This window comes from Hordeum vulgare, chromosome 2H (genome assembly GCF_904849725.1).
Source record: "Hordeum vulgare subsp. vulgare chromosome 2H, MorexV3_pseudomolecules_assembly, whole genome shotgun sequence".
Classification (NCBI taxonomy): Eukaryota; Viridiplantae; Streptophyta; class Magnoliopsida; order Poales; family Poaceae; genus Hordeum; species Hordeum vulgare.
In genome coordinates this window covers 427,336,317-427,361,430 of record NC_058519.1, presented here as the reverse complement: position 1 = coordinate 427,361,430, position 25,114 = coordinate 427,336,317, and the positions used below count along the sequence as shown (strand labels likewise).

Here is a 25,114-nt window from a genome sequence, read left to right as displayed (position 1 = left end):
ATCTTGGGGAACATTGTGCCTTCATAGTGCTCCAAGCATCTGCAAGGGTGTGAACTTCGGGATACATCATCGTGTCCGCGTGCCTTAGTTATCTCTTACCCGAGCAATTTACTTATGCACTTTACTTTGTGATAGCCATAGTTTTCATGTTATATATCTTGCTATCACTTAGTTGTTTATCTTGCTTAGCATAAGTCGTTGGTGCACATAGGTGAGCCTAGTGTATTTAAAGCGCCTATTCACCCCCCCTAATTATTTTAAAGTGCTTATTATTCACCCCCTAGAAGATATCCACGTTCTTCCACTTGTAGCATCCTAGCTTAAAAATGAATGATAGACTACTCATATCAACAAGTTGCATTTGCTTTTCTAAAAGCACATCTCAGAAGAACCTCTCAGTTAAACATGCTTGGTTGGGAGTAATTTAAAGATGGATGACCATCGTGAAGTACTTTCTGGATGCACACAAGTGAGGGCATACAGGAAAGACCAGTCTTAGTCCTTAGGGTCAATCTAGATCCTGCCGAAAGCAACAATTGTCGATCTCAATGAAAGGTCAAGGTGTTACATTGTTGTTGTTCGTTGCGGTTATTTTGTTGACCACTTTTTTTCTTCAATAATTTGGTTGTGTGCATCCTTGATATCTTAAGTAGCTCTTGATACCATATTGATTCATGGATCATATCAAACTGGTATCTTATGATATTAATATATATATTATCGAAAAGAAGAGAAGGCACGTGGTGTGGGTGACATAGTTTGTAGGAGACCATATCCAACACAGAACGCATCGGATCTTATCTTGTGTAACGCAAGTTGGACATCGTAAAGGCTTATACAATTCCTTTCTTTTTTCGAAAACATAGGTACAATATATATATATATATATAGCTCTACAAAAAATCCAAATCATAATTTGACCTGCATCTCACAGAAACCCAAAAAAATGAGTATGAATAATAACTAATTTGAGATGGAGTATTAACTTGGCCATTATAACTACCAGTCCTCCATTTGTTCTTTTGGTTGCAAGAGTTTTGGAATGGATTTGGATTGGAGTTTTAAGGAATGATTATCTATAAAAGGAGTGTGTCTCAGAATATAAATAATTTATGTATAGAATGCCATACAAAATTGCTTTAACCGGTTTCATCCAACATGAGCATGAATGCAAATACTATTTTATTTGTGATGCATACGAGGACAATGCAAAACACACATTAATTTATGTTTGTTCTATATAGGACTTTATTCACTAACATGCTCATTCTTCACCCAAAGAAAATATGAATCTATTAGCATTACTAGCAAAAGAACCCGTGTGTTGCAACGGCAGAGAAAATAGCACATCTTTTTAATTTAATAACCATGACTCAAGACCTTAATATGTCCAATTTTCTAAGTTTCACATGACATCACATTTGATTGACGACAATGGTCTTAGTGCTCACACATCGAAAACGCGTTTGAATATGGTAAGCTCTCTCTCTCTCTCGCTCTCTATCTATCTATCTATATCTATCTCTCTCTCACACTCACTCACTCTCGCTCTCTATCTCTCCCTCTCTCTCTCTCTCCCTCTCTATCCCTCCCTCTCCCTCTCCATCTCTCTCCCTCCCTCACTCCCTCTCTCTCTCCCTCCCTCCCTACCTCCCTCCCTCTCTCTCCCTCCCTCCCTCTCTCCCTCTCTCTTCCTCTCTCTCTCTCCCTCCCTCCCCCCCTCTCTCTTTCTCTCCATCTCTCTCGCTCCTGCGCACGCACACTCGCTCGGAATAAGATAAGAAATATATTATTATTTTCCCGCGAGGTTTTTTATAGGTGTGCATGCGTAGTTCTTGATATATTTTTCTCTCAATATGGTTTTAATGGGTGTTTATATGGAATTTGGATCACTGTCGGTACGAAAGAAAAAGAATTATGCACTATTGATGAAATTTGCACGAAAAATAATATTTTAGAAATATTTAACAGCTAAAAATAACATCATATTTAGATTCGACACATTTTTCTAATCAAATTTCATATATAACTTGTTAAAATAAAAGTTACGGATTGAAAGATATGGATAATTTTGCTTTTAACGAAAACATTAAGTGTGTTTTTGTTAAAACAGAAAAAGAATTCGGATGACTTAAATATAGATGACGGGTTGATTACCTAAACTGTCATGGGCTTTCTGGAAAAAAAGTTTCGGATATGACTTCAACGTGTCTTATGCTTAATATACGCAAAACGGAGAGGTTTATTTGCAAAGTGGTACAATAGACGACCAAAAGCGGTTCATGTTTTATTATCACGTAAAGATTAGTCGCTGCACTAAACCGCTTATTCCCCCCTTCCCTTTCTCTCTCTTCCTCCTCCTTTCCTTGAGAGCTCCCAGGTTTCTCATGGCTCCCCTCTCCTCTTCCTCCGGCGGTGCTGTTGCCTGAAGTGGGGATGAGTGGGCAGTTCGGGCTGCTCATGTAAATAGTAGATGTAGATTAATTTCGACCTTTGTGTCATTTATTAACCTTGTGATGTTGTTTGGTGTGATGTCGTTTTCTAGCAAGATGCCATTGGGTGTTCAGCCATGGTTGCTGGCGAGCAGCGCCTGGTGGTTGTCGGCGTCTCCATCCCCAGTTCCTTCATCGTGAAGGCAAGGATATGGTGGCACACTTGGTGGCAGCCCATACCTGAATAAGCTCGTGGTAGCGACGAGCATGTAGATGGTCAGTTCTTCTTCCTAGTTCCTGCTCGTGGAGGTAGCGGTGAGAAGCGTGGGGGAAGATCTAGCGGTTACATTTGTTCGCGTTGCCTCTCCTCGTTGGATCCTAGGTTTCCACGAGGTTGGAGTCGCTCGCTGATCAAGATAACGGAATCTTTGTCTTCGGTTGTGGTGTACGTGCTCAAGATGGAAGACCAAGCAACCAAGACCTGGAGATGATGCATGGGTCCTGAGCTTCACCGACAGGGGATATGGAAGGGGAACAACGCCTATAGGCTGTCGGCCTTCTCCAACGAACTGCCTTACATTTTGGTCTAATGCCGACCATGTTTCTTCCTCCCGACCATGTCGCCAAAGGCGAGGCAGTGTAGTTCCAGAGTGGAGTGTGTGGCATGTTGTGGTGGAGGTCTCGCCGAACCAAGTGATCCTATCCCCGGCGTCGACGGGATTGTTCTACCTGGGAGCAGCTTGGACCGGATTGTGTTTCTTATTTCCATGTTGGGGTCCTCTTTGTACGTTTTAGAGACATGTGTGTACCTTTTAGTTTTCTTGGGGTCGTTCTGTAAGATGCACTGTCACGCTGCTTTGACTTCATGCGGTGTTGGGTCCTTCTGGACCCTTCTCTTGTTAAAAAAAATATTAGTCGGTGCAGCTATAGCAGATTCATGTAAAAAAAGGTGCACCTATCATCTTGTAATTATTTGTCTCTGTGAACATTGAACACGTGGCAACACCGAACAATAAGCAGTCGAACATCCAGTGTTTCCCGCCTCTATCTTGACTTCTCCAAATTCATAGACCTCTCTCTCATCTTTTTACCCACCCACCTCCCTACCGACACTTTCCTTGTGCCTCGTCACCTCTTCTGTGAAACAAAACATGTCCAATACTACTAAACAAAGCATAGCACAATAATCATGAATGTTGTGAACATGTACTTCATTACTCATGTATATAGCACAAAAACATCATTTTTCTTTAAATGATATGAAATACGCATGTTTGCTCTCAGTCAGTCCAAGCAGCAGCAGCAGACGGTCCAAGGCTCCAAGCAGCAGCAACAGAGGAGCAAAAGGAGTCCTTCAATCTCCAGCAATCTCCCAAGCTGCCAAGCATGAGGCGAGCGCACTCCAACAGTAGCAAGCTAGCAGTAGCAGCACCCGACAATAGCAAGCCAGCAACAGCAGCGCCCCACAGTAGCAATCCAGCAACAACAGCGCCCTCCCTCTCTCTCCCTCCCACCTGCCACTCCCTCTCTCTCTCTCACTCTCTCTCCCCCGCGCACGCACACTCGTTTGGTATAAGATAAGAAATATGTTATTTTTTTCCGTGAGGTTTTTTATATGTGTGCATGCGTAGTTTTTGATATATTTTTCTCTCAATCTGGTTTTAATGGGTGTTTATCTGCAATTTGGATCACCGTCAGTACGAAAGAAAAAGAATTATGCACCATCGATGAAATTTGCACGAAACATAATACTTTAGAAATATTTAACGCCTAAAAATAACATCATATTTCGATTCTACATATTTTTCTAATCAAATTTCATATATAACTTGTTAAAATAAAAGTTACGGATTAAAATATATGGATAATTTTGTTTTTAACGAAAACATTAAGTATTTTTGTCAAAATGGAAAAAGGGTTCGGTTGACTTAAATATAGATGATGGGTTGATTACCTAAAATGGAAGGGGCTTTCTGAAAAAAAATCGGGTATGACTTAAACGTCTATTATGGTTATTTTACATAAAATGGACAGGTTTACTTGCAAAATGGCACAATGGACAACCAAAAGCGATTCGTGTTTTATTATCAGGTAAAGATTAGTCGATGCACTAAACCGCTTATTCCCCCCTTCCCATTCTCTCTCTTCCTCCTCCTTTCCTGGAGAGCTTCGAGGTTTCTCCCAGCTCCCCTCTCCTCTTCTTCCGGTGGTGCTGCTGCGTGAAGTGGGGATGAGTGGGGAGTTCGTGCAGCTCCTGTAGATAGTAGATGTAGATTAATTTCGACCTTTGTGTCGGTTATTAACCCTGTGTTGTTGTTTGGCGTGATGTCATTCTCTAGCAAGATGCCATTTGGTGTTCAGCCATGGTTGCTGGCGAGCACCGCCTGGTGGTCGCCGACGTCTCCATCCCCAGTTCCTTCATCGTGAAGGCAAGGATATGGCGGCGGACTTGGTGGCAGCCCATACCTAAATAAGCTCGTGGCAGCGACGACGCATGTAGATGGTCAGTTCTTTTCCTAGTTCCTGCTCGCAGAGGCAGTAGTGAGGAGTGGGGAAGATCTAGCGGTTTCATGTGTTCGCGTTGCCTCTGCTCGTTGGATCCTAGTTTTCCATGAGGTTGGAGTCGCTCCCTAATTTAGATAAGGAAATCTTTGTCTTCGGCTGTGGTGTACGTGCTCAAGATGGAAGACCAAGCAACCAAGACCTCGAGATGATGGAGAGGTCCTGAGATTCACCAACGCGGGATCTGGAAGGGCGACAACGCCTATAGGCAGTCGGCCTTCTCCAACGAACTACCTTACATTTTGGTTGAATGTCGACCATGTTTCTTCCTCCCGGCCATGTCGCCAAAGGGGAGGCAGTGTTGTTCCAGGGTGGAGTTTGCGGCATGTTGCGGCGGAGGTCTCGCCGAACCAAGTGATCCCATCCCCGGCGTCGGCGGGGTTATTCTACTTGGGAGCAGCTTGGACCAGATTGTGTTTCTTATTTCCATGTTGGGGTCCTCTTTGTAAGTTTTAGAGACATGTGTGTACCTTTAGTTTTCTTGGGGTCCTGTCTGTATGATGCACTATCACACGGCTTTGACTTAATGCAGTGTTGGGTCCTTCTGGACCCTTCTCTTGTTAAAAAAAGACTAGCAAAATAGCTCGTGCGTTGCAACAGGAGAAAAAAATATCACACGCCTTTAATCTTTTTATAATTATTTTGATTTATTAAAATAATAAGCTAACAAACTAATGTAGTTAGTCCTATCCTATTTTGTCGAAAAATCAACCCGTCCATTGTTAATTCCACCATAATGAGAAATTGAAGCGCGGGTTGAATAACAAAAATTACAGGGTTTTTTTTATAAAAATGACGTGATGGGTTTTCCGACGAAAGCAATAGCCGCTTTATTATTAGGTATAGATAGCAAAAGGGCCCATGCGTTGCAACGGGAGAAAGAAATACCACACGGCACACGCTCTTAATTTATAAAAAAGTATATAATTTAAGAATTTATAGTTACGATACAAATAAAGATGGTTTTATCCTACAAAAATGCAGTTCAAAATTCCATAGATCTTCTATTTTAACACGGCTTGCATGTAGATTTAATACGTACAAAGAATCAGTCAAGTGACCTTCAGTTTCATCTCTAATCCTGATTTTGTTGACGTGTTCATCCCCAACCCGGATGAGTACGGGTATGAAAGAAAGACGAATAATGACTTATTTATTAAGATTGCACCCTAGATAGTATTTTTATTAAACGTTTAACAGATAAAATAATATCATATTTAAATTCTACATATTTTTCTAATCAAATTCCATGTATAATATGTTAAATTTAGAGTTACGGTTTAAAAGATATGAGTATTTAAAAAATATTTAATATATACGAGTTTAATGTCATAAACAGTAAGGGTTTTTTTGTAAAATCACCTCGGTGGGTTTTCCGACGGAAGCGATAGCCTCTTTATTATTTGTTAAAATTAAAATTAAAATTAAAAAAAATTACTCGATGCAACTATAGCAGATTCGTGTAAAAAAGGGTGCACCTATCAGCTTGTAATTATTTGTCTGTGTGAACATCGAACACGCAGCAACACCAAACAAGAAGCAGCCGAACATACAGTGCTCCCCGCCTCTATCTTGGCTTGTCCAAATCCATAGACATCTCTCTCATCTTTTTACCCACCCACTTCCCTACAAACGCTTTCCTTGTGCCCCGTCACCTCTTCTCTGAATCAGAACAGGTCCAATACTACTAAACAAAGCATAGCACAATAATCATGAATGATGTGAACCTCTACTTCATTACTCATTTATATAGCACAAAAACATCTTTTTTCTTCAAATGATATGGAACACACATATTTGCTCTCAGTCAGTCCAAGCAGCATCAGCAGACAGTCCAAGGCTCCAAGTAGCAGCAGCAGAGCAGCAAAAGGAGTCCTTCAATCTCCAGCAAACGCCCAAGCTGCCAAGCATGAGGCCAGCAACGACGCCCCGACAGTATACATGATTGAGATCTAGAAGCAGTTCACTGGGCAGACGACGGCGACCGAGATCTAGAAGCAGTTCACCCACAAGCCGTGACGATTTGAGGATCGAGGGGAATTTTTTCTGTCGATTTGGGATCGGGGGGAATGAACATAGACGAGCGTGCGTGTCCCTAAAAAGGCTCCGACAGTGCATACGTGCAAACCAAAAAAGAAGTTAAACGATGTACGAAATTACGAGTTAAAGGGGCTATTTTGTAAAATAGCATGATGAACTAAAAATGCCTACTTTTTATTAACTAGTAAGCTTGCACGTGCAACGCACATTCGAACCTTAGCAAGAAATTTTCTCATTCCCCACAGTAACATACTTGAACAAAATAAGCTAATCTCCTCATAAATCAGACCAATACTCCCGTGTTGATCAATTGAAATTTCAAGAACATTGAGTACAATCAGTAATTACTTAGGGTACATAGAAGGGACGTGGAGTATATGCTCCCTAATGAACAGTAGTACCCAAAAAATAGTAAATAAATTAAAAAATCTGATTTTTTTTATGATAAACTTTCATAAATGTTTTGTATGCTTGTACAATTTCAGCACGAAATGACATTAGTAGAAGTCATGGTAAAAAAATCAATGTTCCAGAAATGCTAGTTTTGAATACATTTTGGTGTTATTTTTGTTTTTTGCCACGCCTCTCACGAGGGTCATTTTGTGATGAAATTTTACAAGCATATAAAACATTTATCAAAGTTTGTCACACACAAAAATCAGAATGTTTTGATTTATTTTTTACAATTTTAATCTTACCGTTCATGTGGGAGCATATGAGCTCGGAAGCAGAATAGGACTTTTGACATAGAACGCTCTATGACATATTTTATTTCAATATAAAATGTATATCTTTATTAAAATCTCGTAAGCTACAATTCAGCTTCATTTGCATTCAATTCCTAATGTTAGTAGCAATCAAAGAACCCCTCACAACAACCTCGACCACAATCTTTTTCTCTTCATTGACGACGCCTTCGCCACACTACACCGGGTCTAGTAGCCATTAAGGCGATGATAGGTTTGATGGGATTGTTGTGCATGGTACCAGGCCAAGCTGTTGTCCCCAACCATGAGAGCGACCATCTGCTGCAAACAGAAGAATGGTCAGTATATGATAAAAAGCAGCTCATGCACATCCGTATGGTTGAAGCCTTCGTGGCCATAGTGGCGATAAAGAGTGTTGGTTCTTGCACCGAACAAGAAGGGACCAATGCTTCAGTATTGAGCAAAACAATATGGGAATAGTGCACTATCCTCACCAGTGACAAGAACCTCATTGCACAGTTCTCTTGTGATTTACACACTCATGAATAGAATAAAATTACACACATTCATATGTGAACCACATTGTTTGTTAACAGTTACTAAGCAAAAATACAAATATTTTCTTTCATGTTCCGTGCTGGTTGGTTGAATACTCCTAGACTTTGGTTTCAAATATCTATAAAGGTAGTTTTAAGTAACCTTGTAATGATGTGTTAACAAATCAGATTGTTAAAAATAACTACAATAGGCACGCATGATACTCATGTTTGTTAGGGCATATTTTATGCCTAAGTAATTTTGGTGATTGATGACAGTACCGCAAAGGACACATCGTGTGTGTTAAGATTTCAGATAACACATGTCAACAGCACAAGATGACTCGCCCCCTCTTTCCATGGAACAGAAGCACGGTGTACTCCACGATTCTCCTTCTTTGAGTCATAGGAACGTCGTACTATTAAGAGGGGACCCGTAGTGGAAAGGTTTGGGTGGAATCAATTTTGCACGCACACACTTTATCTCCTTTCCCTTTACCTGCAACTTTGGAGTGGCTCCCGCCTCTGTTTTTATCTCATCTAAGCAAAAGGTCTCTCAGCGGTAGTACCGCTGGGCCTAGCGGTGGTACCGTTGTGCTCGCGGTAGTACAACCCCTGGCTAGTGGTAGTACCGCTCGAGGAGCTTAGTACCGCCTTCCTAGCGGCTGTACTTCGTCGGACCTTTTTGCGAAGACTTTCTTGGCGGTGGTTGGTCTGGTAGTTCTTCTGCACTACCATGGGCCAAGAGGTAGTACCGCTGCAGCCAGCGGTAGTACCGCTAGGCTCGGGCTGTGAGTGGGAAAACGGTTGGATTCCCCCCCCCCCACTATATAAGGGGTTCTTCTTGCTGTAGAACCCTACCTTTGACCCTCCCAAGCTCCATTGTTGCTCCCTAAGCTCAAAAGTGTCCGATCTCTCTCCCTAGCCAATCAAACTTGTTGATTCTTTAGGGATTGGTTGAGAAGGCCTAGATCTACACTTCCACCAAGAGAAAAGTTGATTCCTCCACCAATCCCTTGCGGATCTTGTTACTCTTGGGTGTTTGAGCACCCTAGACGGTTGAGGTCACCTCAGAGCCACATTTCATTGTGGTGAAGCTTCGTGGTCTTGTTGGGAGCCTCCAAGCTTTGTGTGGAGTTTGCCCCAACCTTGTTTGTAAAGGTTCGGTCGCCGCCTTCAAGGGCACCTATAGTGGAATCACGGTACCTTGCATCGTGTGAGGGCGTGAGGAGAATACGGTGGCCCTAGTGGCTTATTGGGGAGCATTGTGCCTCCACACCGCTCCAACGGAGACGTACTTCCTATCAAAGGGAAGGAACTTCGGTAACACATCCTCGTCTTCATTGGTTCCACTTGTGGTTATCTCTAACCTTTACTTCGTTTATGCTTATGTTGTTGTCTATCTCTTACTTGTCTTAGTTGTTCTTGTTGTTAGCATCATATAGGTTCACCTCGTTGTTGCTATTTTAGTGAACCCGTATGTTGCTTACCCTAACTTGTTAAGATTAATTAAAAAGTGGTCGTTGCCTATTCAACCCCCCCCCCCCTCTAGTCAACCATATCGATCCTTTCAATTGGTATCAGAGCCACGTCTCTTTATTAAGGGTTTAACCACCCGAAGAGTATGGAAGATGATGAGGGAGTTCCCGTGCACAAACCGAGGGTATGGACTTGACTTCGATCACAAGGGACGACTTGAATACGGCTATGGCCGCACTCAAGACGTCCATGACGAACGAGGTCAAGACCATGCTTAAAGAGTTAATTGAGGGAATTAAAAACTCTCCCGAACCGGCATTGGTGGTTAAACCCACCACCACGGATTCGGAGGCCAATTCCGTTAGGGAAACGGCTAAAGATATGCAACCTCCCCCTCCTCTCGAAAATGATGGGAATGGGACGTATGCATCTGTTCCACCACCCTTAGTCTATGGAGGACCGGTTCCCACACCGCGTCTTAATCCTGTTGGTCCTACTCCTAAGCTTGTAAAAGGTGATTTTGCTAACTCGGTATTTTCTATTAAGTCTCATTTGAATCACGGCTCAACAAATTTGTGGAGAATCATCAAGCAAGGCTATTATCCCCATGATTCAAGCAACCTCACTCCAAGAGAAGAAGCGGACAATCAATATAATCACTCTACTTTGTTTATTCTCCAGTCCGCAGTGCCACCTGAAGATCTTCCTCACTTGCGTCCCTTCACTTTGGCCAAGGACTGTTGGGAGCACATTATGGTGTTGTACAAGGGAAGCTCAAGCATTCAACGGTCCAACTATGAAGTGGTACTTGATAAGGCCGATGAGTTTGTGATGAAGGAAGACGAGGACCCTCGTGATCTCTATCGGAGGGTGACTGCTATTGTTGTGGCACTCAAGAACCATGGGATCAAGGATGTGGATGATACATGGGTCAAGCGCAAGTTTCTCAAAGCCATCACGCCTTTCAATAAAGCCATGTCATCTGTCATTCATCAGCGACCAGACTTCCACTCCTTGTCTTCCAGTGAGGTGTTGGATGAATTCATTGCAATGTTAATCATGAACGAGACAGCTGACAATGCACTTGCTCGTGTTCTCTCAAAGACAGCTTCACCCAACCTTCCGTTAAAGGCAAATGCAACTTTTGAAGAAGAGGAGGATGAGGAAGAGAAGAGCTGCCCTGAAGACACGAAGTATGCTTATCATGAGCACATGGCTCTTGCGTCAAGGCAATTCTGGGGCAACAAGAGGAACTCAAGACCCACCTTCACCAAGAACAACTCAAGTGGGCTCAAACCCAAGCAACGAGTGAGGACATGCTATAACTGTGGTAACGTGAGTCAATTCGTGGCCGAATGTCCCTATGAGAAAAGGGAAGACAACGGGGGCAAGCTCATTCGCAAAGACAAAACCAAGTCATTCCCAATCAAGAACAACTTTGTGAAGAAACCCCACCCAAAGGGCATGGTGGCCCTTGAAGATTACCCTTCCGATGATGATGATGATGATATGGTGGCAACGGCAACTGTTGCTATTGCCACCCTCTCTCCTAAGAAGGTGTCTCTCTTCAACGCCCCCAACGAGAACCACATCGCCAAGTGCCTCAGGGCAAAAGGTATCAATCAGGTAACCCCCATCATGAAGACCAACATCGCTACTGCTCCTTCATTGTTAAATTGTGTTGATGATAGTGATGTTGGGGAACTTAATGAGCATGATCTTGACAAATTTCTGTGCACTATTAAGGGAGAATCCAAGAAGCATTTTGTTGCTCTCTTGAAACAACTGGGTGAGGCCAATGACCCCATCGAGTCTCATGAGGAGACCATCTCCGAGCTTCAGGGACATAGTCGTGACTATGCCGATGAAATTGCTGAATTATCTATTGCACTAGAAAAAGAGCGCACTCTTCGTTTGGCTCTTGAGGAGTCATACAACGATGATTGTGCTAAAATGCAAAAGAAACTAGATCATGATACTGTTCTTACTCGTATGCTTAAGTCTAAAAAGTATGCTCTTGGGGTTGGCCATGACAGACTCAAAGTGGAGTTTGACACACTTGACAAGGCTCACAAGGTCTTGAAAGGTGTTCATTTCTCTCTGAAAGAGTCTCATGATCAACTCCAAGCAAAGCTTACCAAGGAGATCTCTACTTGTCCTCCCTTTGTGTTAATTGATAATGCTTGTACAACTAATCCTTGTTGTGAGCATGTACATCTTGTGGAGGAAAATGCCAAGTTAAAGGAGAAACTTGAGAAGGGCCTTGTGGCATGCATACAAGGTGAGAAGAGCTTGAACGACCTCTTGAGCAATCAAAAGGGTGTTGTAGGAAAGGAGGGACTTGGACTTACCTCCAAGTCAAAAGGTACCTCCAGGTCAAAAGGAAAAAGGAGGAACAGAAACAAACGATCCCCTACCCTCATGGACATCTTTGTCAAAGAGGACGAAGGGACTCAGGAGGTGAACAGAAACAAGGTGGACGATGGTAACAAGAAGGGCAAAACCATTCCTACTAACACAGCCGGCAAACTCAATCCTTCCTATGTCTTATGTCATGCTCGTGATGGGCATGTTTATGCCAGATTTGTTGGTTCTTACTATGAGTCTATTGAATGGGCTATCTGGGTTCCTAAGACCCTTGTATCTAACATTAAAGGACCCATTAAAAAATGGGTACCTAAAACCAAGCCTTGATCTATTGCAGGAGTTTGCTTCCGGTGGGGTGTCATGGTTGCTCGATAGTGGAGCAACAAATCATATGACCGGAAGCAAGGACTTAGTGGTGGATGTGCATCCTTCTCCATCTATGCCCACCCATGTCCAATACGCCGATGCATCCTCTTCAAAGGTATTGGGATTTGGTAAGGTGGTCATCTCTGAAGAGTTATCTATTGAGAAGGTCATGCTTGTTGAGTCTCTTGCCTACAATTTACTTTCGGTTCGTCAACTTGCAATTATGGGTTTTTCCACTTTCTTTAATCTTGATATTGTGGTCCTCCTGTGGAGCAAGACACTTAAAGTAGCCTATGTTGGATATGTCGAAAATGGTCTTTATGTGGTGAACTTCTCAAAGCGACCCACTAAGACTACGACATGTTTAATGGCTAAAGTTGATGTGGGATGGCTTTGGCATCGCCGACTAGCTCATGTCAATATGAGGTCTTTGCAAAGTCTTCTCAAAGGGGACCATATTCGTCCACTAACAAATGTGAGTTTTGCTAGAGATTGTGCTTGCAGTGCCTGCATTGAAGGAAAGATTCATGAAACTGCACATCGTCCAACGACTCTCATTTACACTAAGAGGCCATTGGAGCTCCTCCATATGGATCTTTTCGGTCCTCCATCATTTGATAGTCTTGGAGGCAGAAAGTACTGCTTGGTGATTGTTGATGACTACTCAAGATACACCTGGGTATATTTCTTCAAAAGGAAGAGTGAGACTCAACAAACTGTCATCAACTTTGCTAATGAAGCTCAACGTCAACATGAAGCAAAGATCTTGATGATTAGAAGTGACAATGGCACCGAGTTCAAGAACTACACCATGGATGAGTTTCTAGGTGATGAGGGAATAAAACATCAATATTCAACACCATATACCCCTCAACAAAATGGCGTGGCAGAAAGGAAGAACCGGACTTTGATGGATGCTGCAAGAACAATGATGGCGGAATTCAAATCTCCATATAACTTTTGGGCTGAGGCCATCAACACAACATGTCATGCGTCCAATCGGCTCTATATCCGCAAAGGCTTGAACAAGACTCCATATGAGATTCTCACTGGAAACAAACCCAATCACAAGTACTTCCGGGTATTCGGTTGTAAGTGTTTCATTCTCAAGAAAGGTGCACGTTTAGCTAAATTTGATTCTAGAGTACAAGAGGGCATCTTTGTTGGTTATGCTACAAACTCTCATGCTTACCGTGTCCTCAACAAGTCCACCGGACTCATTGAGGAGACGTGTAACGTGGAGTTTGATGAAAATAATGGCTCCCAAGTGGAGCAAAGTGGTCTTTGTGATGTAGGTGGTGAAATTCCTCCCCAAGCCATAAGAAGAATGGGGATTGGTCAAATACTCCCATTGAGGAACCCCTTGTGGCCGAAGGAGAAGGACAATGCTCTACTCAAGTGGAGCCATCACCCCCACAAGCGCCACACGCTTCCGATGAACAAAGAGAAGACTCTCAATAAGTTGAACAAGCTCAAGGTCAAGATCAATTGCCCAACAATGGTGATGTGTCCCATGATATTCAAGCACTTACCCAAGGTTCCAAACCTGCTCAAGATCAAGATCAAGTGCAACCACAAGATCCATACCAAATAGAAGCACAAGATCAAGATCAAGAGCAACCACAAGTACAAGAACAAACAAGTGAACCTGCTCAAGTCGAAAGTCAAGATGATCAGGATACTGTCTCGCAATTCCCTTCTGCAGCACCAACAGCCGGTGCCAAGGGAAGTTTAAGACACAAGGGCAAGCAAAGTAAACAAGTCGATGCTCCCCAGTTATCCAATGAAGAACTCTTGGAGCCTCGAGCAGCCAAGATTGCGAACAAGATGAGAGTCAAGTCACATCTTATGAAGAATGTACTTGGCAGTTTAAAAAAAGGGAGTATCCACCCGTTAACAGATTTGCAATTATTGTGAGCATCACGCGTTTGTTTCATATTGTGAACCTCAACACGTACAGGAAGCGCTCGATGATGAGGATTAGCTTATGGCCATGCATGAAGAACTTAACAACTTCGAGCGTAATCAAGTCTCGGATTTAGTACCAAGACCAAAGGAGGATCATAATGTCATCGGGACCAAATGGATTTTCAAAAACAAGCAAGATGTCAATGGGATTGTGATTCGAAACAAGGCAAGATTGGTGGCTCAAGGCTACTCCCAAGTCGAGGGTACCGACTACGGTGAAACCTTTGCCCGTGTTGCTCGTCTAGAATCTATTCGCATGCTGCTTGCATTTGCTTCTCATCATAATTTCAAATTAAAGCAAATGGATGTGAAAAGTGCCTTTCTTAATGGCCCTTTAAATGAGTTGGTCTATGTCAAACAACCCCCGGGATTCGAACATCCCAAGCTCCCCAATCATGTGTACAAACTTAATAAGGCACTCTATGGCCTTAAACAAGCCTCACGTGCGTGGTATGAGTATCTTACTGAGTTATTACACGATCGTGGGTTTGAAATTGGGAAGATAGATCCCACTCTTTTTACTAAGAGGGTTAAAGGGAATTTGTTCATATGCCAACTATATGTTGATGATATCATTTTTGGTTCTCCTAACATTTCCTTCAATGAAGAATTTGCTGCACTAATGACCGAGAAATTTGAGATGTCCATGATGGGAGAGTTGAAGTTCTTCCTCGGATTCGAGATTAAACAAGGTCTAGAAGGGACCTTCATCAAACAAGCCAAGTACACTCAAGACATGCTCAAACGGTTCGAGCTTGAAGATGCCAAGCCGGTCAAGTTCCCCATGCCAACAAGATGCAAACTTGACACTGATCCCAATGGTAAAGCAATGGATCAAAAGGTATATCGCTCCATGATTGGATTCCTTCTTTACCTTTGTGCATCTAGACCAGATATTATGTTGACTGTAGGGATATGTGCACGGTTTCAATCCGCACCAAAAGAAAGTCATTATATGGTTGTTAAGCGAATCTTTCGATATTTGGCTCATACCCCAAACTTTGGTCTATGGTATCCCAAAGGAGCAAACTTCAACCTAGTGGGCTATTCTGACTCAGATTGGGCAGGAGATTGTGTGGAGAGGAAATCAACTTCTGGAGGATGCCAATTCCTTGGTCGCTCACTGGTAAGTTGGTCTTCAAAGAAGCAGAATTGTGTCTCACTATCATCCACCGAAGTTGAGTATGTGGCAGCTGCAAGTTGTTGTGCACAATTGCTATGGATGAGGCAAACTTTAAAGGATTACGGTGTCACTTGTGACAAAGTGCCGCTTCTATGTGACAATCAAAGTGCTATCAAGATTTCCCTCAACCCAGTGCAACATAGCAAGACCAAGCATATTGACATTCGCCATCACTTCATTCGTGAACATATCAAGCTTGATGATATTGAAGTTCACTTCATCCACACTGAAGAGCAACTTGCAGATATTTTCACTAAGCCCCTAGATGAAGCAAGGTTCCGGGAGTTAAGGCATGAGCTAAATATCATGGATTCAAGTAATGTGGATTGAAGCTAGGCACTTTGCTCCTCACTAGGCATTCGATCTTATTCTAGATGTAGGCATGGACATAGGGGGAGTGTTGTTCTCTCAATGAACTTTTCCTCCCCCCATTATGCATAAATTGATCAAGTCTTTCACTTTAGCCAGTACCAAATGGCACTAGTGCTTCAAAGACGAGCGTTGGTCATGAACCCAAGGATAATTCTTCGCGGTGTCATACCTTTGTCTCAAACATAGGTGGCCTCGGCCACCACCCCCACCTTTCTCTCATAAGGAAGAAAGGATACAACATGACGAGTCGGTATATCTTGCTAGTGCTATCTTCTTATTCACTGACTTGTCGTTTGCCCACGTCTTTCTCATGCAATCCTATGTCTCGTTGTGCCATTTGGAGCGGTACTATCGCCAGGGGTAGCGGTACTACCGCCAGGGGTAGCGGTACTACCGCCAGGACCCCAGCCTACCACGACCTGGCTAGGGCTTTTAGGGCTGTCTCAAGGGGGAGCGGTACTACCGCCAGGGGGAGCAGTACTACTGCTACAAGCAGCGGTACTACCGCCAGGGGTAGCGGTACTACCGCCAGGACCCCAGCGGTACTACCGCTGGCTCGTACCCCTTGGACTATATAAAGGAGGGGGAGCCCTTTTTCCTGCCCTCTTTCTTCTTCCTCGTGGCTCTCCCTTCCCCAACCCCGAACTCCCCCTATTTGGATCTCTATCTGTGGAGCCCCTTCTCTCCGTTGAGTTGGAGGTTTTGCTCCACTCCTCCTTCCTCCACCAAATGCCATGGACTCCGGTAAAGCTCCTCCCTTTATTCTCTTGATTGGTATTTTCTTGTTTTAGGGGTAGGAGCATTGGTGATTTGGATTCATGACTATGGTTTTGTGCTTCGTTCTTGGATGGAACGAAGGAGATATTCTAGGGGAGTGTAGGTCCTATGATTCATTGCGTTTATATTGACATGTTCAAGGTTCTTCATGGTTTAGATCAAGCACTTTTTCTCTTATTTTGGATTAGATCTAAAACTTGAATCCTCTTGACTAGGCATGTCTTTATCTAGATGATTCTTGAGATCCTCATGTGTTTAGGGCTATGGTGGTTTTTGTAGTGATTCTATGCAGTACCCATGGCCCTCGTAAATCCAATCTAGCCGTTCCTATGGGTCTTTTTCTAATTCAGATCTGAAAGTCAACCCCCTAGCGGTACTACCGCCCGGCTGGCGGTACTACCGCTAGGACCCCAGCGGTACTACCGCCAGGGGTAGCGGTACTACCGCATAGACCCCAGCGGTACTACCGCCAGGAGGATATTTTTTCTTCTTTTCCAGTTTTTTGGCAATGTGAGTTTACTTTTATGCCTCTTTTTGTTCATTGCCTTGACTCCTCCTGTCGCTCTTTTTCGGTGTGTGTCTTGTGTGTCACAGGTGGTGCTCGCTGCTCGAATCCCCCACGGGACACCCAGCCGAAGCAGTATCGCACTCCAGATGCTCCAGAAGGCTCCGCCACTTCCGGTCTGAATTCCCAAAAAGAAGTCTTTCAAGAAGACAGCTCACAAGACCAAGGGGATCAACGTTCGCAATATTCCCCCTAAGAATTTTCTGCGGTTCCGCACCTGCAATCACTATCTAGAAGAGAAGGGTCAGATCAAGAATGTCGAGCATGTTTGGTCACGGGATCACTGCATGATCTATCGCGACATCATCAAGCACTTCAAGAAGATGTTTGTTCCAGTTCAGTGGATTGACTTGGCTCACCTTCAGCGGAACCCGGATTACTTTGGTGAGGCTCTCTCTTTGATTAACAAGCTTGGCATTAAGGAGATCATCACCTTCAAGCGCGACTTTGATCCAGATGTTGTGGCCCAATTCTATGTCACTATTCACTTCTCACCTGATGAAGAGCGCACCATGACTTGCATGACTGGTACTCAGAAGATGACAGGTTCCTGGTCAGAATTAATGAAGTTTCTCAAGGTCGGCTTTCAGGGAGCTGACAATCCTCTTGGGTTGCGTCCTCATGCTCCATCTTCATCTACTGCCACCCCCAAGGACACGCTGCAACAACTTTATGTGAAGAAAGGTGTGCTCCCCAAGCATCTGGATATCATGCATCGAATCTTCCGCAACACTCTCTTTCCTCGCATTGGCAACTTTGACGAGGTGCATGGTTATCTAGCTGAGATGCTTCTGCTTTGTGAGAAGGCTAGGACTAACGAATCTGCCCCTCCTGATATTTCTGACGTGATGTTCAATGAGCTCTGGAACTGCATCATGAACCGCAAGGTTCCTATCTACGGGCCCTACTTGTTTGCCTATATTCGCCAAGAGGTGGCACGACGTCTATCTGATTGAGGAGTTCCACCTTCAGGCTGATTACTTTGTGCACGATCCTATCAGGCTCCGCATCAAAGACAAACGGGCCAACCCATCCACTTCGTCTCAGCACATGGACACTGACACAGAGACTGCTGCTGACAGAGGCCCCGCTTCTCAGTCCCACTCTTCTGCTATGCCATCTTGGGCAGTGAAACTGAAGGATAAACTGAAGACTCTCTTCTGTATGCAGGCCAAGGGACAGTATCAGATTCATGTGTCCCAGAAGGAGAACCGTCAGAGGCACAAGCGTGTCCTGAGGACACTTGATGTTGATATCTCCAGCGGCTCAGAGGACGACATCACTCCAAAGTCTGATTGGATGCGGGCTCAAGGTTATCAGTGGTCTGATGCAGAGGAGGAGGCATCTGAGGAGGATAATGAGGAGGAGCAGGACAATCCGGATGCCACGGACGAGTCTGACGCTGATGAGGATGAGGAGTGACCACCTGTGTCATTAGGTGTGCCCCTTTTTGGTGTCTTGTGCCAAAGGGGGAGAGAGTCTAGGAGCTGGATTTGAGATTTGAGCTTTGCTTATCTTATCGTGTTTGCTTTGAACTTGGTTTGCTCTTATTTGCTATCTTTGCTTTGTGTGATGTGAGACTTGAACTAGTGTGAGATTTATTTCTATCATATGATGTGAGTCATATGCTCCTTAATTTTCTATACCACTACCTTTATGTTCACATGCTATTCACTATGCAAATCCGGTATTGTCATCAATCCACCAAAAAGGGGGAGATTGTTAGGGCATATTTTATGCCTAAGTAATTTTGGTGATTGATGACAGTACCGCAAAGGACTAACCGTGTGTGTTAAGATTTCAGATAACACATGTCAACGGCACAAGACGACTCACCCCCTCTTTCCATGGAACAGAAGCACGGTGTACTCCACGATTCTCCTTCTTTGAGTCATAGGAACGCCGTACTATTAAGAGGGGACCCGTAGTGGAAAGGTTAGGGTGGAATCAATTTTGCACGCACACACTTTATCTCCTTTCCCTTTACCTGCAACTTTGGAGTGTCTCCCGGCTCTGTTTTTATCTCATCTAAGCAAAAGGTCTCTCAGCGGTAGTACCGCTATGCCTAACGGTAGTACCGCTGGAACTGACGGTAGTACCGCTAGCCCTAGCGGTAGTACGCTGTGCTGGCCGTAGTACCGCCCCTGATCAGCGGTAGTACCGCCCCTGGTCAGCGGTAGTACCGCTCCAGGAGCTTAGTACCGCCTTCCTAGCGGATGTACTTCGTCGGACCTTTTTGCGAAGACTTTCTTGGCGGTGGTTGGCCCAGTAGTGCTTCTGCACTACCATGGGCCCAGCGGTAGTACCGTTGCAGCCAGCGGTAGTACCGCTGGAGTGCTAGCGGTAGTACCGTTGCAGCCAACGGTAGTACCGCTAGGCTCGGGCTGTGAGTGGGAAAATGGTTGAATTCCCCCTCCCACTATATAAGGGGTTCTTCTTGCTGTAGAACCCTACCTTTGACCCTCCCAAGCTCCATTGTTGCTCCCTAAGCTCAAAAGTGCCCGATCTCTCTCCCTAGCCAATCAAACTTGTTGATTCTTTAGGGATTGGTTGAGAAGGCCTAGATCTACACTTCCACCAAGAGAAAAGTTGATTCCCCCACCAATCCCTTGCGGATCTTGTTACTTTTGGGTGTTTGAGCACCCTAGACGGTTGAGGTCACCTCGGAGCCACATTCCATTGTGGTGAAGCTTCGTGGTCTTGTTGGGAGCCTCCAAGCTTTGTGTGAAGTTTGCCCCAACCTTGTTTGTAAAGGTCCGGTCGCCGCCTTCAAGGGCACCTATAGTGGAATCACGGTACCTTGCATCGTGTGAGGGCGTGAGGAGAATACGGTGGCCCTAGTGGCTTATTGGGGAGCATTGTGCCTCCACACCGCTCCAACGGAGACGTACTTCCTGTCAAAGGGAAGGAACTTCGGTAATACATCCTCGTCTTCATTGGTTCCACTTGTGGTTATCTCTAACCTTTACTTCGTGTATGCTTATGTTGTTGTCTATCTCTTACTTGTCTTACTTTTTCTTGTTGTTAGCATCATATAGGTTCACCTCGTTGTTGCTATTTTAGTGAACCCGTATGTTGCTTACCCTAAATTTTTAAGATTAATTAAAAAGTGGTCGTTGCCTATTCACCCCCCCCTCTAGTCAACCATATCGATCCTTTCAATGTTGTTCGATTAAATTAATATTGTACAACCTATTTTTGTAGGTGGGATAGATAGAAAAAATTGTGAGATAAGCAGCCTCCACAAATATCACAAAGACATAGATATCGCCAAATATATTGGGTTGGGAGAAAGGTTAAGGTTTGTTTTGTAGTGTCCTTGGATGAGCTTTATATTCCCACCACTTTGACTTAATGAAAATCTCTCTGGGTCCTTCTGGACCCGTCCCCTTGTTCCAAAAAAAAGCATCGACGAGAAGGAAACCCAGTTTCATTGGCTGTATAACTTTGCTGTAAATCAAAAGCATTGCATTGCTGCTAATGGGCTTTGGTAACAGCGTAGCAAGTCTTCCGATTTATCTTGGAATTAAGTGAATAAAAAAAACTCCATTAATGTGCATCATTCAAACTTTTTAGACCTTAGTTTTTGTGAAGCCACTCCTAATAGGTCAGTTTGTATATTGGTATATTCTTCTACCTTTTGTTGCCTTGAGCACCTCCCCCTTATTCAGTTCATTGCATCGAATGCTGTTAGGTTTTCCCTTCAGGTGATAATCTAGCAAAACAACACATAAGTAATATTATATTTTTCATCTTCTATGTGCTTATCTGTAAGCTCAACAATATATGTTTGTCACAACAATAGCAACAATTCATAACACTTATCCCTACCCAGCAAGAGCAATAAAACATAATAGGCATAGTCACATATTCCTTCCGTCCAGAATTATTTATCGGTCAAATGGATGTATCTAGCACATTCTTTTGAGCGACAGGTAATTCCGGATGAAGCTAGTATGTTTTAATATTTAACATATTTGACCAGACCGGACTTCTCAAATATAAAAATTTGGGAATTTGGATGAACCGGAGTGAATTACCTTCACTGTATAATCAAGAGAAATGATATATTTGGGCGCCGGTAGCGCCACGAGGTAAAAGTGTCCTGAAATAGAATCCCGGATATAAGCTATAAGAAAAAATCCATCTATATGGAGCATAATATTTTAGGAAATCAGAATCACCTCAATAAGTAAGAAGCTGATGCTAGATGCATCTTCACTCCACATACCACACATCCATCTTACTGAACGCACTAAGCTTCTCCATTCTGTCGCCGTCGTAGCCATTCATTATGAAGTGCTGCCTAGTTGGATTTGAAGATTTATCCATGCTATTCTCCACCCCATCCATGTGAATTGCAAGCCGCTACCACCATCCATCTCAAGTAACAACCTCTCCTTCCCAGTTCCTCGTCGCTGGTGCTTATCCTCTATGAATCATGACGGCAACCCAATCACCACAATCTGAAATAATTGAAAAACAAAATGATAAATGTTGTGATTTACAAAAGTAGACGGCCATAACCTACTTTAATCACATGACTTCCGGATTCAATGTTTCATATATCTACACATGGGTAAGGTAAACTTCAGTCTGTAACATGCAAATCTGATTGTATACATGATTGATGTGAATGCCAACATGTTGATACATCAGTAGAAACGTACAGTACGACGGTGCCTTCATACTCCATCGCTCAAGCTCCTACTTTAATCAAACATGGCCTGCTATTTTCAGAGTTGGAAACAACAATGTAGTTTCAACAATGTCTAGTAAAGGCTGCACAAAATATTAGAGGATGGTCAATGGAGATTCATAGAGGGAAACCAAAGACCTATTAATTAGCATGAAAATTGATAAAAACGGGGTTGGTCAATAAAAATACAACACCTTATCCATCCTTATTCTACCCTTCTGTGGCAAGAAAAAGCACAAGAAAGTTATCACTTGGAGAGCATGTGGTATACATGAACTAATCATCAGACAAAAAATCGGACACCGTGTACATTGACATGCAGTTTCAATCAATGCAGTGATACCTCAAAATAGCACCCCCCCCCCCCCCGATATTTTTTTATTCGCTCACGTTCGCATTCCACAACTAAATCATGAATTATATAGACGGGACAGTTCGCCGGACACATAGAATGGCCTCCATGAATATCACTCACATCCAAATTAGCTAGTACAAGTGAGGCCAAAACTGCAGCCATACTCACTTTCCTGAATAACGCGCACTACATAATCAATGGAGAATATCAGTGTGCTGCACCCCGGGTCCTCAAGCAGGTTGATCCACAAAAAAAATCAATGCGCTAGTTCTTCTCCAATCTGACTAATGCTATTAGATGTAATGTAATATGTTCTGAAAGAGGCCAGTGTAACATGAGCACTTTGAAGAAACAATTAACTCTCATCGGACAATTCGAAGCGAAACACCTGAAAATTACCAGCGGTGGGTGACAAAAATACTCGTGGCTGCAGCTGGACGTTACGGTCGTCTTGCACTCTTGTTCGATGTCGGCGGCAGCCGCTCGCTCGAGGTCAGGCGATGTGGGTGATGACCGCTTGCTCGAGGTTCGACGGTCTGGATAAACTCTCAATTATAGTTGTGTGTACTTTCATGATTAGAACATCATCAGAAGATGGCACCTGCGCTTACATAATCAGTCTTATTATCTTCAAGTATGAAATATACAGGAAATCAAGACATAAGATAATTCTCCCACAAACAAATGAAAATATATATTTTAGGAAGTCAAATTATATTCATGATTCGTCCAGCATTTGCAGTATACTGGTGTTGGTGCTGCCCTGCACAGGTCTAATATTCTTAGTTTTGCTCAATGATCATCCAAATTTTGACTAAATGAAGCCATAAAGCAGAAAACACTATGCTATTAAGCAGGTTTAAAAATTAATCATGATTGTGCAGGGCAGCCAAGCAGCCCAAGCACATTAGGTGAATTAGTAACACTTCCATGCCCTTTGCTTGGGGTTATTATATTTTCTTTTGTTAGGTGAATTAGTAACACTTCCAGGCGTACTCAAATTTGTAACATCCTATAATCCTTCGCTAGGTTGATCTTCAACAGTAAATAATATTAATTCCATAGAATTCTTAAGCATTATAAATATTGTACTTGCATGTGGTATAAAAAATGTCAATAGCTCCTCTCACAAACTCAATCAGCTCATATGCATGTTTTTTTCTCATTGTCAGATGAATACTTTACAAATACAATTTTACCAAATTAATAACAATCTTGATAATTAGCAGGCAAGTATATGATACTCCCTCCGTCTCAAAATAAGTGTTTCAGGCTTAGTACAATTTTGTACTAAAGCTAGTATAAAGTTGACACATTTATTTTGGGACGGAGGGAGTATAAGATATTAAGAACACTGCTCATTAAATAAAAAAGTTTAACAAAGGCAAGAAACAAAGGTACCTGGATGGCTAGGAAATATCTTAATTTAGAAATTGCAATCTTCTGATGTAGCTTATGAGGCACGGACAGAAAATTTATTTTCCCATTCCTAATCTCAGACAATGCAAGAACTGAAGTGTGAGAAAAATAGACATATGAGGATTAACTACATGAAGCGAACGATCTAACAGGACTTCAAAAAGATGAGATCTGTGTTGAATAGGAGGTTGATCGAATCGGGAAAATCCCATTACCTTCCTCCACTAATCACACCCAGCAGCCGAAAATCCCATTACCTTGCTCCACTAACACCACGGACGAGGCCCCATCGACCTTGGTATGGCTGAGTCATTGCCAATTGAGGAAGAGTTGGCTGGCGCAACTCCCGTCCGAAGAAGGGCGGAGGGGTGCGGGTGGGCCGAGCAGCCGGCTTCGAGAAGGGAAGGTGGGGTTGAGCGACGGGTGAGGGCGACGGCGTGAAGGAGAGGTGGGGCGAGGAATGGCGGACCGAGCGGCGTGAAGGGGAGGCGGGGCGAGGAGTGGCGGACCGAGCGGCGTGAAGGAGGGAGGTGGGGCAGAGTGGTTGGGGCGGCGAAGAGAAGAGGATGTGCGAGGTGAGTCGATTTGGTACATGGACGTTTCGTTAGCGAGGTCTTCATTAGCGAGGTCAATTTAGTTAACGAAGATCATAGATCATTGATTTCGTGATTAGATGGTACAGATTATGATTTGGATCTGCCCTCTCGCCCCTTTTTAGTGGTAGTAGATACTCCCTCTATTTCGAAATATAAGACCTTAGATTTGACTATAGACTACATACGGAGTAAAATGAGTGAACCTACACTCTAAAATATGACTACATACATCCGTATGTAGTATATAGTGGAATCTTTAAAAGGTCTTATATTTAGGAAGGGAGGGAGTAGATACTAGTGGTAATAGATAGATAGTAGATAGGTACAGATGACGTGATGTTTTTCAGAATTTGAGTTAAGCGCACCGATTATGGGGACCTCCTATGCGTCGCTCCTTGCGGCGAACTGCCGAGCGGACGGACAGGGGATCATCCATTGGGTCGGCCCAGTTTCTCTTTTTTCTAAAAAAAATCTGATATATTTCTTTTTTTCTGTTATTTTTTCCTTTTGTGTTATCTCCTTTCTTCTTTTTTTTTTAGTTCATTTTTTTCCTTTTGCTTTTCTTTTCAAAATTTTTTTTTTGATATTTTGAAAATACACAACATTTTTTGAAAATACCGAACATTTTTCTTAAAATACCAAATTATTTTTTAAATCCCGAACATTTTTTGAAGTTATAAATGTTTTTTAA

At 43.2% G+C, this 25,114-nt stretch overlaps 2 long non-coding RNA genes across 6 annotated transcripts; one reads left to right on the top strand and one right to left on the bottom strand.

The window, feature by feature from the left end:
- Positions 1 to 2,318: 2,318 nt before the first annotated feature.
- Positions 2,319 to 3,457, top strand: LOC123426516. The gene is made up of 2 exons (XR_006622240.1): positions 2,319 to 2,462; positions 2,546 to 3,457. It is a non-coding gene; the product is annotated as an uncharacterized LOC123426516 (long non-coding RNA).
- Positions 3,458 to 7,805: 4,348 nt separating this feature from the next.
- LOC123426514 lies at positions 7,806 to 24,505 on the bottom strand. Of its 5 annotated transcripts, none has more exons than XR_006622237.1 (7): positions 23,810 to 24,498; positions 22,808 to 23,009; positions 22,025 to 22,136; positions 21,539 to 21,820; positions 21,395 to 21,459; positions 20,992 to 21,069; positions 7,806 to 8,062 (listed from the first exon to the last, which is right to left on the bottom strand). It is a non-coding gene; the product is annotated as an uncharacterized LOC123426514 (long non-coding RNA). The 5 variants fall into 5 exon arrangements; XR_006622235.1 differs by having other exon boundaries at positions 7,806 to 8,059; XR_006622238.1 differs by lacking the exon at positions 7,806 to 8,062 and having other exon boundaries at positions 20,511 to 21,069; positions 23,810 to 23,919; positions 24,043 to 24,505.
- Positions 24,506 to 25,114: the final 609 nt, after the last annotated feature.